Consider the following 14629-nt stretch of genomic DNA (forward strand, 5'->3'; position numbering starts at 1 on the left):
CAACAGGACTGCTGGAGACAAGCAGAGAAATAATTAAAAAGTATGTTCCCTTCCCTTCAAACTCTCTAAGTGTTTTTCAGCAATAACGAACAGGCCGCACTCAGCGGGCACAGGGTCAGTGTGGACAGTGCCCAGGGCGGGCAGGGGCACCTCCCCAGCCAGCCCCTCCAGCGACACCTCCTCTCCACTTGTGGGCTGGAGTGAAGGGCCTGACCTGTCCGCCCAGGACGACATAAACCACAGGATCACAGCCCACACAGGTCAGATTCACAACTGCACTCCCAAGTGCCAGGTCACAGCCAAACACCAGCATCTGTAACCTCACAACGGCTCGTGAGCTGAGTGTTATTGTCGCCACTTAGCAGGAGGGAAGCCGAGGTGCAGAGAAGTGAGGAGCAGCCCAGGCCGTCGGGCTGGGACCCACAAGCCTGCCGCAGCCCTGCCCCAGGGAGCACGCGTGAACGCCTACGGGTGACCTCTACAGAAATGCCCCCAGGCCTCCACTGTGACCCCGATCTCATCCCAAGGCAGCGAAGACCCAGCCCAGGAAGAAACTACCTTTCTTGAGCACTGCCATCCTGTCAGCCCAGTCCCCACACCAGACCACTCTGTTGGCTTTGCTTGGGCAACCAGACCTGGGCACCCCATCACCCGTGCCCTGCCAGCCCTGGGACAGTGGTTGGCACAGAACTTGAGTCGTGTGCCTCCTTTTCCTTCAGGGTGGCTTTTCACGGTCTGCTTAGTTTTAACAGCTGCCCTGTATTCATATATTTTATTGTAAGTCTCATCAAATCCTCCCTGGATCCATGATTTATAAATAAATAATAAATAAACGCACAAGCTACAAGCATCAGCCTGAGTCCATTACCTAGGAGAGTAAAGACAAATATTTCAGCAGATGCCGAACAATCGTGGCTTTGATTTAGTTCCCGGCTCCGTCTTCCAAACCCTTGCCAGAGCCTGGCTCCCCATGGGGACATTCCCTGCACATATTAGACCTGGGTAGACAGGGGTCCAGGCGGGTGGACAAGACCGCCCCCAAGGTTCTCCATACACCTGAGGTTCAAGGAAGCCGGAAGTTGGGTAGCCTGGGCAGGTGTTATTCACCCATTCACAGGTGTTGGTTAAGCACCTACTATGTGTTCCGCTTTCATCCAGGAACAAGGGAAGAAAAATTCCCGATCATCATGGAACTTACATGATGGTTCTTCCCATTTCACAGATGAACCAATTAAGGCTCAAAAAGATTAAGGACCTTGCCTACACTCACGTGACTACTTTCTGGCGTTCCCAAGCAGGAAGTAACAAAGAACAGCCCAGAATACAGAACAATGACAGCTCTGTGCTTAGGAGTTCCATGTCCTTCAGTGCCCCTCACTGATCCTCAGTTTTCTCATCTGTAAAATGGGCACAAGGCTGGTGATGCTGCCAGTCAGCATTATGGTGTGCCTGCTATGTGCCTGGTACTCTCCTAAGAGTTTTCCATGGGTTTTCTTGTTTAATCCTCAGAAGACTGAGGTGGATGCTATTGCTATCCCCACTTTACTGATGGGAAAATTAAGGTCCCAATAATTCTCTAACTTTCCCAAAGCTACACAGTTAGAAAGTGTGGGGGCCAGGCTTGAGCCCCATAGAGGGACTCCTGAGGTCAGTTGACTGCCCTATGCCCCAGCGGTGGGCAAAACACCGGTGTGGGTGTAGTAACACCAGTGTGGGTGTAGTAACACCGGTGTGGGTGTAGTAACACCGGTGTGGAGCCCGACTCAGCACAGCACAGGAAGCAACAGCCAGCCTCCTGCCCGGACGATCCAGGCCTAAAGCCCACAACAGGCCCCGCTGGGCTCCCCTCACTGGACCCTCCTGCCCCCTCCCTGTGGCACTGGGTCAGCCACTCACTGGCTGCTGATTTCATCTTTCAAGACCCAGCTTGGCCTCCCCCTTCCCTTCAGCCTGCCCTGCCCTCTACTCCCAGAGACCTACCCTACGCCCCTCTGTATTCCCGTCCCCAACACAGGAGTCCCCTGAAGGGCCGACACATTGCCACACTAGCATGTTCTCAGGCCTGTCCCCCATTAACTTTCTTGCCAGCATGGGTGTGTGTGGTCCCCTCTGGTCCCAGGCCATGCAGCCAGCATTTAGTCCATGGCTGGACAAACAAATGACCAAAGGAAGAAAGAAGTGGAAAGACCAGGTCTTCTCTCCCAGGTCTGGGCACTGGGCGCCCTCGGAGGCCCTGGCTGCCCACACCACAGACAGAGGTCCGGAAACAGGCCCCAGGGATTCACTGGCCACACAGCGGCCAGCCCAGAGGCCTGGCTCACGAGCTGCGCGTCCCTGGTCCAGCCCTCTGCCACAGCAGCCGATGTGCCACAGCAGCACCACAGCAGCCGATGTGCCACAGCAGCGCCACAGCAGCCGATGTGCCACAGCAGCACCACAGCAGCCGATGTGCCACAGCAGCACCACAGCAGCCGATGTGCCACAGCAGCCACGCAGCTGCTGAGCCGGCAATAGGGAGCACACCCAGGAGAGTGGGCCTGCGGGGCCCGGGGCGCCACGGCGCTCATCGGATGACTTGTTCAGGGAATCGAGGCGACTGCAGGCAAATTGGATTGCAAGGCTCCAAGCTTAAGAGTGCGGCTTAGGAGGCAATTACAGAGTAAACCCGGGCTTGGAGTTCTTGATAATACCTCCATTTGTTAGGGCTTTACAGTTTACAGAGCGGTTTCATCACCTCACCCGTCTGAGCCCCGCAGACCTGAGAGGGGATGATTTCACGGATGAGAAATCAGGGAGGGACGTCCCTTCCTCGTTCTGAATACTCAGTGCGCCCAGCACGGCGCTGGGCTCCGGGGCCCGGGACGCCGCATTTCGGGGCCAAGTTCGGGGCTCTGTCCCGAGCAGCACACACCTTTCCGGAAGGGGCCTTGGTGTCCCGGACCCAGGCTTCCTCCACCGCCCAGCCCACCACACTGAACCTCCCCATCCTCTCCCCCTTTGCCCCAGAATCCACTCCCCAAGCTGACCAGGTCTGGGTGCTGGAAAGTTCCTCCTCACACACACACCCCCGCACCCCAGTGCCTCTCCTCTTCCCCGGCACCTGAGGACAACCGCCCTGCTCCCCGCCTGTCCCCTTCCCGCCAACAGCACCATGGCAAGTCTCCAAGGAGCTAGGCCATTTTAGAACACACTTGAATGAGAGATGAAAACATGAAAAGAGAGCAGGACAAAAACAAACAACTTTTCTAACGAAAGGTTACAATGAAAGCGTGTTTTAATTTGTGTTTTTGTACCTTTTAAAATAACACTCCAGTTAGTTCAGGAAGAGACCACTTTTGTTTATAAAAGCTCTTAATTTCTCTCTCGAGTTGTCGGGGCTGTGTAAACACACTGTGAGTAGGAGAGAGAGATTGCTGCTTGTGAAACTTTTAATGCTAGCTTGTGTGCGAATTAGAATTCTAAACTCAGCAGGTTACAATGTTCTGAAAGCAATTTTGGTGTTAGTCTAAATAATTATAGATCACACTCACTTAGATAAGGGCCTCTGCTCCCTTGAGGCTCGGAGGGAAAATTCTAGGCATGATAGTTAAGCAAAATAGTTGGTTATTACTCGGGCTTTGCAGTGGCGGTACAAATTGGTATAATCCTTTTGGAAAGCAATCTGACAGGAGACGGATCCGAACGCATGAAAATGTACAACCCTTTGACCCAGCAGTCCACTCCTGGGAATCAATCTGATAGAAATAATCCAACAGAAAAGGGTGTCTTGCATGGAGATAACTACTTCAGCATTATCTATAATAGCAAAAATTAGAACCCACCTAAGTGTCCAAGGACTGCTAAGTAAATTACGGTTAATCAACTCGATAGAGCACCGCGGAGCCGGGAATTGACGGCCCTCCAGCGCTGCGGAGGCTGGGAGGGCGTGTTAAGTGGGCCAGGCGGGTGTCGGAACTGCGTGCACTCTGCGAGAGCACCAGCCCATATGGACCAGAAACGGATGGGCGGGTGTTAAAAGGATAATCATCGTTTTAGTGTCTGTTGGAGTTGGGAGATTTTTATTTTTTTGTGTGTGTCATCATTGCTGTAAAATCGTCTTCACAAAGGGTAGAGGGAAGGCAGGGAGAAGAGGCGGGGGCTGAGGAAGGCCTGGACCCTCCAGGGTCGAGTTTTGGTCGCATAGTTTGGAAATCTAACCAAACAGGAGGAGGTAGTGACAAAGCTGGGCTGAACCTATCCACAGCCACCAGCACCGAATGTGACCATTTGTTTTTATTAATACATACATCCTCCCCAAAATGAAATTACAGGCGGAAATAAAACCATGGTCCTCAAACCTTTGGCCCCTTTTATGCTGTCTAAAGTTAATGAGGACTCCAAACAGCTGCTGTTTATGTGGGGGCTAGCTCCATGGTTAGCATATTAAGACCGAGGCATTTAAAATAGTAATTTATGTAAAAGTAACAATAATTAACCCATTATGTGTTAACATAACGTTTCTGATGAAATATAAGTGTATTTTCCAAGACAGAGAAAATTAGTGAGAAGGCACTGTTTACATTTTTTTTAAATGGCTGGCTTAATACAAGACAGCTGGGTTCTCGTGGCCGTTTCTGTATTTAATCTATTGCAACAGCACACGGCCCGTAGCCTCTGGAAAACTCCATGCGCGCTCCTGAGAGAATGAGAGTGAAAAGGGCAAATAACTTCTAGGTACCATTATGAAAATCATTTTCACCCACAGACCTCATGAAAGGGGCTGGAGGACCCCAGGGGCTTGCAGACCACACTGGAAACCACGGCAATAAATTACAGCATTAAAAACGGCTGCTGTCGTGGGGGCGGATTTAAAATTATATGTACGGTTGGAACTCAACTATGTTGAATTTTTTATTTTGTAAAGATTGAATGGAAATATACCAAGAAGTCTATAGCCATTGCCTCTGGGTGGAGAGATGATGGGCAATTCTTTTCTTAATACCTCCCTGCTTTTCCATGGTGTCTCTGTATTGTTTCTGTGGCCAAAAACGACATTTCTGTTTGGAGGGAAGGTCTGGGGAGCGAGGCCTCCCGCCCTGCAGGACAAGCTGGGAGAGAAGAAAGTCATTTGAAATCGTTAGCAGCCAGCCTCGGGGGAGGGGGCGTCAAAAGCGGGGCTGCTCCCCCCTGGGCTGATCTGATCTCGCTGGATGCCTGGCACCTGGCGCACACTCACCACGGTGCACACGGGCCCGACCCACGCACAATCTGGAAGAGATGAGAATTAAAACTGGCTCAAGCTAATCACTGCTAGAGGAAGGTCAAACACAGCTGACTATCACATCCCGGGATGCGGTAGGACGATTCATTGCTAAAGCCACGGGACAATCACAGAGGGAAAGGTCCATAGACTCGACCACAAAAAAAAAAAATTTAATTTGATTTTCTCCGTAAAAAAAGAAATAAAAAAAAATAATGACATACACACGGGCGGAACGTGTATGACGACAGGCCAATAGCATGTAAATTAGCATGTAAATTGCCCAGAGGAGACTACAGGAGATTAATGGATGAGAACCACGACCACAAACACTTACTTAGCATTAAGCAGGTGCCGGGCTGGTTTCTGAAAGAGCTGCCCGTAAACGAACTCGTTTGGTTCTCAAACAAGATACCGTTAGGTGAGCAAACATTTTAAAAAGTCATAATTTGGCTGGTCAAGGACAAGAAGACACGGGCACATTTACACACAACTGATGGCGTGTGCCATGACGGGGGGGGGCTACGCAGTGGGTCTGTGCACAGGCAGGGAAGATGTGCAGCGGCCGGGAGCGAAGGCGGCATCGAGCACACCCAGCCCTCTTCCCCGCTCTGAGGCCAGGAGCAGGCGGCGTTCAGCAGGGGGTGAAGATTCCTCCCAGGGACACTGGGCAGCAAGAGAAAATACCAATTTCACATCTGGGGGTCCTGCGGTGACACTAGCTTCCCCTCTCATCACCCTGGACAACAAGCCCCCCTCCATCCTCTCTCCCACCCCCCAACCCCCAACACACACACACACACACACACACACACACACTACACAGGCAGAGCCCCGGGTCACGTCAGCTTCTTCAGGCCTCCCTCCTGAATCAGAATAAGCAGCAGCAAATCTCTAACATGAAACGGACACCAAAGCAAAAAAGACGAAAGGAATAGAAAAGAGACAAACATTTCAGAAAACACAGGAAAACTTTCGAATAACTCAGACAGCTAAGAGAAGACCTTATAAATATGTAATAAACAAATATACTATATTTTTTAAAAAGGAATATTCAGAAAACAAGAAACAGCCCTTGGGATGTAAAAACATGATAGAATGCTTTTCTGAATCTATGTTGTATTTCAGTACAAAAGTTTAAGTATATGACAGCAGAGATACAAAATAAATTTTAAAAAGATTGAAAGAACAAGTGGAGAAAACTTCCCAGAAAAAAAAATAAAACAGAAAGGCAGATAGGAAGAAAACTATAGAGAGAAAATATATTTTTTTTAAATCATAAGTGTAACCCAGGGACACCCAGCCCATGCGAGAGCTTTGCACAGAGCCCAGGGTGTCACCCATCTGCAGCCTGATCATGGGAAGGAAGCAGCCGCTCCAGGACCTGGCAAAGCGTTGGGGCCGGGGTCACAGTGTTCCGGAGGGGGGTGGAGGCATGCTCTCTTTCATCTCTTGGAGTCAAGAGACTTCAGGAAGCTCGCCAGGAAAGGCCATGTGCAAGTTGGCTTTCAAGGGACCCTGGGCTGACACCCCCCGCACCCCCCCATCCCGTCTCACTCACTTGTGCCTCCCACCTGCACCTCAGTGCTCTGGTCCCTGCACCCCTGCACGCACTCCACTGCCCCACGCATGGGGTCCCTCAGTGTGCGTCGTCGGGGACAGATGCCTGACTAGAAACAGCAGGAGCTAGGAGAAAAGATCTAGAGGCTGGAGTGCCTCACCCACCCCTTCTTTTAAGGGGTAAAAATACTATCAATTATCGGGGGAAATCACCTTCCTGCCATTTTGAAACGCTGGTTACAAAAACGAAGTCCCTGTGCTCTGGTTAAACCCAGATGCACGTGGGAAGAAAGACTAGGAGTGCGGCCTGGGAAGGTCCCGGTCATTGTCCCTGAGGCGAGAGTGTGTGGTAACATTTTTAATCTCTGCCATTTCTTTGTTGTTTTTTGCGTTGTGCATTTTTTTCCAATATGTTATCACTTACATGATGACAAAGTTAAATCTAAAACAACTCACTTTTTAAAGAGAAGGACAAAAAGCCATCACTGGGCGCTAGGTGGGCGCCTTTAAGAGTCCGCTGTGTCCAAGCTTCAAAAGCAGTGCGAAATAATTTACTAGACTGTCTCCATGCCTAAGTGTGCCAATTTTGCAATCTGCATTTTTCAATTACATTAAAAGCATTTTCCCAAATTGCTCTATTCTTTCCTTAATGACAAGGGATGAGCTGGATGAGGCTGGTCCCCTGAGGGCAGAGTCTGCGCCTTCCCAGGGGCTGTTCCCTCCCAGTCCGCAGCTGGCAGGCACGCCGCCCTGCCCCGGCTACACCGGCTACAGAACCCAGTGAAGTTTTCCAAGAGCGGAAAACACAGCTTCCTTTCCTGCCTCCTTCAACCCGTTTTTAAGGCGAGAGCTTGCAAGGCCCTCTGGCAGCAAATGAGAAGTGGGCACCGTCTCATTTGTTGGCCTCGGAACTTCACAGCTTTCATATGGGGGAGAGGAGTGTCAAAAATCCTCACTTCCCACGAAGAGGAGGCTCCGCAGCCCTGCTGTCCTGCAGCCTGGAGCCCTCACTCCCAAGCCTGGGAGGACGCACTGAAGGGAGAGGAGCCCAGAGAGGGAGGCGCACACACACTTCCCACACAAGGTCCCAGCAACACGCGGCCACCTGCCCTCACCGTGCGCCCTCGGGCAAGTGTCCCTCCCTCTCTGGGCCCCCATCCAATGAAGATGGAAGCAGGTGCTTTCTGCACACACACAGGCGCACGCAGGCACACACCACCATCCCCTCCTCGCTCGCCTAATTACCCTTGATGCGTGTTAATCACTCACTCCCCAATTACCGCACGCCCACCACCACAACCCAGCCCTCCTCCCAGCTGTGCACCGCTCACTTCCAATAGATTCGTCTCGTGCTTGGAATAAATTGCCCATCATCTGCATAATGCTCCCCATCTCTTCACTCCACACATCAAATCATTTCTCCATCTCATTCTGCAAAACCCGTCAAGAATAATTCTTTCAAAACTGAAATAACCCTCACTCTGGCACTTGAATCCATAAATTTCTTGTCTCTGAATGTGAGATATATTACTTTTCTACAAAGCACATCTAAGATACCCTAATATAATAGAATACGCTAACAATGATACATTTGCCGGGACCCTGCAATACATAAAAATGTAAATCCGAGCCTCCACAGAAATCATCCCTCCTCCGTGTGCCCCTCAACAGAACCCAGGGGCTTGATGCTGGGGCGGCGCTGGGCACCGCTGGGGGGAGGGGACTTGCTTTCTCATCCTTTATTCTACTCTCAGAGGCGGGGAGCAGAGGGTCTGGCAGCCCTTTGCTCGGGCTGTGGAGTCTGACAGCCAGCTCCCCACCCTGCCTCTGCCATTTACCAGCTGTGTGACTGTGGACAAATCCCTTCACCTCTGTGCCTCCACGTCCACTTCTGTACGATAGAAGTGAGACCAGCCCTTGCCTCCTAGGCCTGTGGGGAAGACAAGAGGGAGTGTTGGGGACTTGCCCTCACAGGTGGTAAGCGCTTGGGGACAGTGAGCCCTCCCCAGCCTCTGATCTGGCCGCAGGCCTCTCAGAGGTCACAGAGCTGACAAGCTGCACAGTGAGACCCGTCTGGGGTGTTCAGGCTCCAGAACAAAGTCCTTTCTTTCAGACGCACATGGGAAGGGGCCCGGCTGAACCTGGTGCCTCCCTGGCCAGGGAGAGGTGGACACATCTCGTTGTCCTGGGTTCTTCAGGTGTAAACCGCTCCTCCTTGCCGGAGCCTCCGACACAAAACACTGTGTGAACCGGCCAACATTTAAACATGATCAGGCTGGACACATGGACCCAGCCCTCCAGTCCCTACCTTCCAAGTGTGCAGTTCGTGAAAACAGAGCAGGTAGGTAAGTAGCTTGGTACAGACAACCCCAAAAACTTCAAAATCTTTAGAAGTATCTATCTCAGGAACACTGACATTGAAACTCTTACAAACTATGCATCTATAGACAGACTACAAGAGCTTCACAAAAAACAAGGGTTACGTTAAAAGGCGGAGGATTCTAAATGGTCTTTTCTCTGTTTTTGAACTGATCAACACAGGTGCAGGAGAGTCACAGACATCACCTCATTTCTTCTCCATAGCAACAACCCCAATAGGTAGCCATGATCCCCATTTTTCCAATGAGGCAACTAGGGGATCAGAGAGGCTAAGAGATTTTCCGGAAGTCACACAGCTATCGAGCAGCAGACATGGAAGGAAACCAGGAGTCTGATGTGACGATGGCACAGAAGGTTTACCAACCTACTCAGGTCCCTCTCGCCACACACAAAGGCTTTCTTAGCTAAAACCCATCTTAACTGCATCAAGGCAGCAAAAAAAGACACTTTTTTTGCAAATTAATGCCAATTTATGTTTACATCCTTTTATCATTGCGACATTTACATATACAAGCAGGATATGCTCCTTAATTTTTTTAAAAAAAGACATTTACACATAGCCATGTTCACTGCAGGACTGACTTTTCAAAACAAAAGCAGGACATGATAGGAAATGACATGGAATTAGCAAAGTTTGGAATTTGAGGCAGTCAGAAAAGTATGTTTGGGGAAGTTTTTTATTAACATAGAAAAATGCCCCTTACAAACAGTACAGAAAATAGGGGGTGAGGGGTGAAATCCAAGCTGTACACACTACGCAGTGTGAGCCCAATTCTGTAAACATACAGGCAGGTCCTCCAGACCAGGGAGGGCCCCAATGTTAATGAGGGGCCCACTCGGGGTTAGGACTAGCAATGACGTCTGTTTTATCCTTTGTGCTTCCTATTTTCTGTATTTCCTGTTTCTCACAGTAAACATCTATTACATTATTGATCAAAAAAGGAGAAGTTTAGCCCTGGCTGGTGTGGCTCAATGGCTTGGGCATCATCTTGTGCACCAAAAGGTTGTGGATCTGATTCCCAGTCAGGGCACATGCTGGGGCTGCAGACTCAACCCCCAAGAGGGGGTGTTTCTCTCTCTCTCTCTCCCTCTTCCTTCCTCTCTTTCTCAAAATCAATTATATTTAAGCATTTTAAGGAAGTTTGTTATTGGAAGAATTCCCTGAAGAAATCATTGTGTAAAAAGATAAACAACACCTAATTCATACATTTTACTTATAATCCTTTGTGTTTCAGAACTCCAGGTTTTTATACACAGAAGCAAGAAGCACGCTCTATGCCTTTGGGAAGGCTCGGGCACCTGGCAGGGGGCTCCGAACACGGGCCGACAATAAGGTTGGTTCAAGGAGGTCACGTCGCTGCTGCTTCCTTCAAAAAGGGCCTCGGAGTCTGAATGCCACCTTTATGTGCTGTGGGTATTCAAGCGTGCTGAGCCAAACGGGGACACGGGGAAATGAGAGGAGTACATAAAAGGGTCTCGGTGCCGGGATCACAGCTCCGGAGAACAGATGCTCGCGACAGACGCGGGCAGGAAGGGGTCGCTGACATGAAAACAGAGCAGCGGTGGGGAGTTATGAATCATTGTTTTATTTTGCTTAATATCTCTAGCCGTAAATTTTTCAAAACTAATATGAGCATATTTTACAGCTCACAGAACATTTAGAACATATTAAAATAAGTATCTTTCCACTGTAATGTGCCCAATTGAAATTTATGAATTCCAAAGCTACATTTTAAGGAGATGAAGGAACTGGCACTCCACGTTCTTTAGATTAATCAGATGGATTGTGTTGTTTTTCTCCTGATCAGAAAAAAAAAAAAATCGTATTTCAGTAGCTGTTACCTTGAATCAAGGATTCTTCCAGATTCTAGAAGCTTGCAGAGCTGCTTATATTAAGTCCCACTGTGCCCCCTGGTGGAAAGTGGGGTTTGTGCACTTAAAGCACAGTCCTTTCCCAAAGGCTGGAAATAAAATCCAAAACCATTTTTTTAATCGTTACTAATCCACTTAACATGTACAAAACTTTGTGCCAGGTGCTACAGAGAATATAAAAATGAGTCTGGCACAGATCCCATGCTCAAGTAGCTTAATCTACAAGGTGTAGCAGATATGGTTCCATGGCTACGCTAAGGAAAAGAGAAAATTCCTGGAGCAAGAACAAGAGCACAAAGGAAGTGCCTACTATGTGTCAGACACCACGCTAGGTAATTCATATCCAGTGTCATTTGTTTTTTACGAAAACCCAGAAAGGCATGTGTAATTAGCTCCACTTTACATACACGGTGGAAGCTCAGAAAAGTTAAGTAACTTGCCAGAGATCACACAGCCAGTGGCACAGGGAGCATCCAAAGTGAAGTATTGTGACCCCAGCCTCCATACTCTTCCCTCCTTCCTGATCCAGGGGCAGGAGGGTCGAGGGGGCGGGGGGGCAAGAAGGCACTCTGGCAGACTTTAACCAAAGGCAAGGGGAAAGGCACCCTAGGGAAGGGAGCAGAGTTGAGGTGGGGGGTGCTCATTGCCTGCTGCACCCACCATCTGCTCTCCACCCAGGACTGGACTGCAGCAAGCCAGGACTCCTACCTGCACCCACAGCCCTGTCCCCACTCCACACCCTGTGCCCACCAAATACCTCCTATGCCCCCTCCATCATATACCAGATCCCAAGGTTCCCCAAGATCTACCACACCGCCCACCCTCTGACATCATCCTGCCCAGGAACCTGAGGGCACAGCACATCCAAGGGCTCAGCCAACACCTCCCTCGCCTAGTCCCCATCTAGTCCCATCTGTCTTGAAAACTCAAGCATCTTAAAGCAGAGAGAACCCTGGCTAACAGTTTGTACCCGGGGCTTATAAAAGCCCTCATTTTCAGGACAGCACAATAAGAAGAGGATCAGGAGTCACTCAGCCCGGCTCTGCACCTGGGGCCGCCTCCAATGCCACTCCCACAGCCTCCTCAGGGGACGAAGGGCGCCCTGGAGGCTGCCAGGCCCAGCAGCACACGCCACCTCCTCCGGACGGGCAGCACAGCCACTGTGACCAGCCCAGCCCCACTGCAAAAGGCCTGGACCCAGGTCTCAGTGAATCACCCCTGGGCTTGACCAGCCTTCCCAAGCTGGACCAAGTGCACCCTCTTCTGGTCAAGAGGTGTCACAGCTAGTTGGCTGCTCGATGGTCCCGTCCATGGGGCCCTTTCTACAGCCCCAGTGCACACTCACCTACTCCACGAACACTCGCTACACAACTGAACAAACACAACGCCCCAAATCAGAGGTTTCACTCAGATGCTCTCTGTCTGAAAATTATCATGAAGACCTCTGTCCAGAGAATCTAAACTTCAGGCCAAAGTGATCCAAGCAGGGCCCACCGAGATCTCACTGATGTAAGGTTCAGACCGATCCCCACTGGCTCCAGGCCTGCACCTCACCGTCAGGAGAAACATCCCTTGGACAGGTGAGTAGTAATAACACACCTGCCACCTCTGCATCCCTCCATCCATCTCGGCGAACGGCAATCTAGCAGTCCCTCAAGACCTCCGGCAAGCCCGCTTCCTCCTCAAGATTGCTGTCAACATCTGCCAAACTGCCCCTCCCTCCACATACTAGGAAGGGGCTGCCCGCATCCCCTCAGGTGGCCCGCCTGTGACCACACTACCCTCCACAACACTCCACCATGCGCCCAGCATCGGACTGGGTGCTGTAGACACATGGCACCTGGGCATTTGCCCCACCTGAGAAGCCCCAGCCACACAATTCATAAGCTTGTTCTACTGAGGTGGGAACAGGCTCAGAGAGGTTAAGTGCCTTGCTCCAGGTCACAAAGCTCTTAAGGATGGAAATGAACCCCGAGCCCAGATCACTATAACTCCAGACCACATCTGGGGCCTGCCAGTCACTGCCTGGCCACACACAGACCCCACATAGACCCCTCCGTGGGCACAGACTCTCAGGAAGGAGAGCCGAGAAGCCCCGGGACTGTGGGACCGACCCAAGCATGTGACAATGCACACCAGGAGGCCAGGAGGCCAGGAGGCCAGGAGGCCAGAAGCCTCTGAGCAGACTTCAGGGCCTCCTTCTCGCAGGAAGAGCGCCAAAGACCTGCGTGTAAACCTCTGGGCTCCAAATTGAAGCCAGCACGTGACAATGGCCTCATAACTCTACCAGCCTTGCCTGAAAAGAACCCAGACAAGTCGGGTCAGGACTCAAACTGGCCCCTTAAAAATGACCCCAGTGATTCGGCTCACATCAGAGTCTGCGGTGGGCGGGCTTCCTCTCTTCACTTCAGAAAGTGCCTCCCTAGGGAAAAAGCTCAAAACAGAACTTGCAGATACAGCGTCCTGAACAGGCTAGCTCCAGAACTCTGAGAAAAACAGAGGGAAGAAGAGACGTTTATGGAGCACCAATGGGGCACCTAGCTCTGTGCCAGGGGCTTTGTGAGCGTTTTTCCCACATGATCACAGACACGGGTACGATGATGCCCTTTCCAGATGCGACGCCGGATGGAGGGTACAGGTCAGGCCAGTGGACCCGCTGCTCCCCAGCAAAGCTGGATGTGAAGCCATGTCACCCCAACACCAAAGCCATTTTCTTTCCAGGAAGCTTCAGCTCAAATCTCTTTGGCCCCCCTACATGAGTGCTGTGCTAGGTGCCAAGGAGAGCGAGGAGGGACACCGAGTACAGCTCAGAGGGGTTGCAGACAGGTTACAGGCAGGTGGGACACACCTGTCACAGGATACGCCTGTGCCGTTGGGGCTTGCTTACTGCCAGTCTGCATTGCTTCAGGATACATTAAAATCAGTAAATAACAATACAAAACCGGAAGTCTCTAACAGGCCACCACAGTCCTCCCTGGTGTGGCCCCAGCCTCGGGCCCCTTAAGGCCTCCATGCTTAGATCCCAGAATGCCCTTCCCCCCTCCCCCCCCCCCACTTCACCAAGTGCACCACCCCTGCTTCTGAAGCCTTCACAAGCCCTCCCACGCTGGAAGCCATCCCTCCCACTGGGTTCCTGTAGCACTTATGTATCCGGCTGGAGGTCTGGCTGGGGTCTGGTCCTCACAGCCCTGGGCCCAGGATTCTGGGTGCCTCGCCACGCACCTGCAGCCCCTACCACAATGGGCGTGCCCTGAAGCCAGGGACCAGGTCTGTCTACCTCTGCGCCCCCTGCATCTGGCACAGAGCTGGCATCGCTCAGCACTCCACGGGAGTCACAGAAGCTGTCCCGAGTGCACGGGGCTCGGCCCTGGCTGCTTTCTTCTCCCTCTGATTGCTCTCGCCCAGCAACCGCATCCTCCCTGGATGCCAGTGTGTCTGGATGTCCTCAGTGCCCCCGCAGGGATAAGGACTAGCATGTGGCCGCCTGGCAAGGCAGTGCCAGGGAAGCACTGGGCTGAATGGACCCACGAGAACCCGCTCCTGAATGCATCAAAGAGAACTACAGAAGTCCCCAAAAAG

The 14629-nt window shown here is 51.3% G+C and overlaps 1 protein-coding gene across 3 annotated transcripts in view; it reads right to left on the minus strand.

Moving 5' to 3' along the window:
- Nucleotides 1–14629, minus strand: part of WDR25 (WD repeat domain 25) — a 144500-nt gene that overhangs the window by 125874 nt on the left and 3997 nt on the right. The window lies entirely within an intron of this gene.

This window comes from Cnephaeus nilssonii, assembly GCF_951640355.1.
Source record: "Cnephaeus nilssonii genome assembly, chromosome: 4".
Lineage (NCBI taxonomy): Eukaryota > Metazoa > Chordata > Mammalia > Chiroptera > Vespertilionidae > Cnephaeus > Cnephaeus nilssonii.